We start from the raw sequence: 2,649 nt of genomic DNA, 5'->3' as shown, positions 1-2,649 counted from the left end.
ATATATATATATATATATATATATATATATATATATATATATATATATATATACATATATATCTGTGTGTCTGTGCTTGTTCCTCCACCATCGTTTGACAACCAATGTTGGTGTGTTTACACCCCCGTAACTTGGTGGTTCGGCAAAAGAGACTGATAAAATAAGTTACTAGAGGGTAACTTACGAAGTGGTTACAGGTTAAGCAACTGACAAGCAAATCTGCACTATTGAGCAGGATATTTGCTATAATGATATTTCTGCTTCAGCCACTCAGTGCTGAATCTGTCTGAAACGTAATGGGAAAATAGGTCAGTTTCAAAACATTGATGTCCAGGCACAAAAGTAATAGCCATTTCTTTTGATTTTTAGATAGAAGCAAATTGGCAATAACACTTACAAGACCAAAGACAAAAAAATAAAAAATAAAAAATATCGAAGTTTTGTTACACAGGAGTGGCTGTGTGATAAGTAGCTTGTTTACCAACCACATGGTTCCGGGTTCATTCCCACTGCGTGGCACCTTGGGCAAGTGTCTTCTACTATAGCCTCGGGCCGACCAAAGCCTTGTGAGTGAATTTGGTAGACGGAAACTGAAAGAAGTCTATCGTATATATGTATATATATATATATATGTATGTGTGTGTATATGTTTGTGTGTCTGTGTTTGTACCCACCCCAACATCGCTTGACAACCGATGGTGGTGTGTTCACGTCCCCGTAACTTAGTAGTTCGGCAAAAGAAACCGATAGAATAAGTACTAGGCTTCCAAAGAATAAGTCCCGGGTTCGATTTGCTCGACTAAAGGCGGTGCTCCAGCATGACCGCAGTCAAATGACTGAAACAAGTAAAAGAGAAAAGAGAAAGAGAAAGAGTGTAATCAAATGCTGGCATTAAGAATTGAACTCAAACTATATGAATTAGTTGCACAAAACCAATCCACTATTTTTAATATGATAATCCACAAGTAATGCATCTGATTAGAATAAAAAATGATTTGCATCTACCAAGACAAAAAAAGAAAGACAATAGCTATAGGCTATGTCTACCTAATGATAAAACAACATTTACTTTTCTGTCAAAAATTGAAGTCATAAAAAGTAATAATTAAATTTTTATAAAATATCTCCCTGTCCAAATAATTGAAATTAGAATCCAAACATAGTACATTAACCAAAGTACTGTTTAACAACCCCAGGGAATATATAAATAGTTGAATAAAAATATAAAAATGACTTACGTATATTTTGGTTACGTTCTCTTAATATGAATTTATTTTTGAAATATCCGTTTTTAAATTTTCAAATTTCTCCATATAATATTTAAATTTGTTGTAATTTTGCTAATGTCTTTGGCTGCTTCTTGTTGCCAATTTCTGTATTTCTGTTAAAATGTGCACCTGTCTGTGTCTTTTGAAATGTGTATCTGTCTGTGTCTTTTAGTGTGTGTAAATGTGTGTAAGTGTATGTGTGTATGTGTGTGTGTGTGTGTGTGAGTGTGTGTGTGTCTGTATTCTTTTTCAAAAGGAATTATTTAGATATAATAGAGTTTCAGAAAATTATAAGTTTTCAGAAACTGTATTTGTGAAAATGATTGAATTAAAAAAAGCTATTTGCTAAATTGAAGAATGGACGAAATAAATGATATTGATAAATAATTTAGTGTGTGGCTTGTCCAGTTAGTTCTTGGAGAGATTACTGGTTTTCAGACTTCTTCAAGTCAGCCTAAATATAGGGATGTTTTTTGGAATGTTGAGGTGTGCCAAAAACTGACAAATCAAATTTGTAACTAAATCGTAAACAGTATCAAATTTTGGTAGAACTGAAGGGAGTCCTTTGACAAATAGTCCAGCCTTTCACAAAATTCCAGCATGAAATGTGTTATCAGATTTCTTCGAAAGTATACAGATAGAACCAATAGATGACTGTTGGGGGTGGTGGTGGTGGTGGTGGTGGTAGTGATGGTGGTGGTGGTGGTGGTGGCGATTGTGATAGTGTGTGATGATGGTGGTGAGAAGGAAATTAAAATACAAAGATAAATCCTTAAATGAAACATGCAACATATACACGACATTATATATTTTTAAACACATACACATGTATACACATATTTACACATACATACATACATACATACATACATACATATATACATACATACAAACAAATATACATACATACATACATACATATATACATAGACACACATTTGAATACACACATAAATCAACTGCGTGTTTATATACGGAAACAGTGAAATGAAAACAGGTTTATGTGTAAATAAAAAGAAAAACAAGTGTATTCACATATATACATTCATGCATGCGTGTGTATGTGTGTGTGTGTGTGTGTGTTTGTGTGTCTATATGTGTTTATATAAACACACAAATGGAAAACGGACATTAAATGCTGATGATATATGTACTTAGGTGTGTATGGATAAATGCTTATATATATATATGTACAGATGTAAGTATGTATGTATGTATGTATGCATTGCAAACAACTGCGTATATCTATATGAATAGATATATACAGATTGCACAGGTATGTAAGTTGCAATTCATTTACAAGTTGCGCACTCAAAGATAAAAAGTGACGATAATATCTTTATATATATATATATATATATATATATATATATATATATAT

The 2,649-nt window shown here is 32.4% G+C and overlaps 1 protein-coding gene across 1 annotated transcript in view; it reads right to left on the bottom strand.

Annotated features, from left to right (window-relative positions):
- LOC106875197 (reelin) overlaps positions 1-1,710 on the bottom strand; it is a 200,233-nt gene extending 198,523 nt beyond the window's left edge. The window contains exon 1 of the mRNA XM_014923240.2: positions 1,239-1,710. The gene's annotated coding sequence lies outside the window, so the exon portion shown is untranslated. The remainder of the gene's footprint in view (positions 1-1,238) is intronic.
- Positions 1,711-2,649: the final 939 nt, after the last annotated feature.

The sequence above is a fragment of the Octopus bimaculoides genome, chromosome 4 (genome assembly GCF_001194135.2).
Source record: "Octopus bimaculoides isolate UCB-OBI-ISO-001 chromosome 4, ASM119413v2, whole genome shotgun sequence".
Taxonomy (NCBI): domain Eukaryota; kingdom Metazoa; phylum Mollusca; class Cephalopoda; order Octopoda; family Octopodidae; genus Octopus; species Octopus bimaculoides.
Note: the sequence above shows the minus strand (reverse complement) of the source record. Positions and strands in the feature narration are given on the sequence as shown.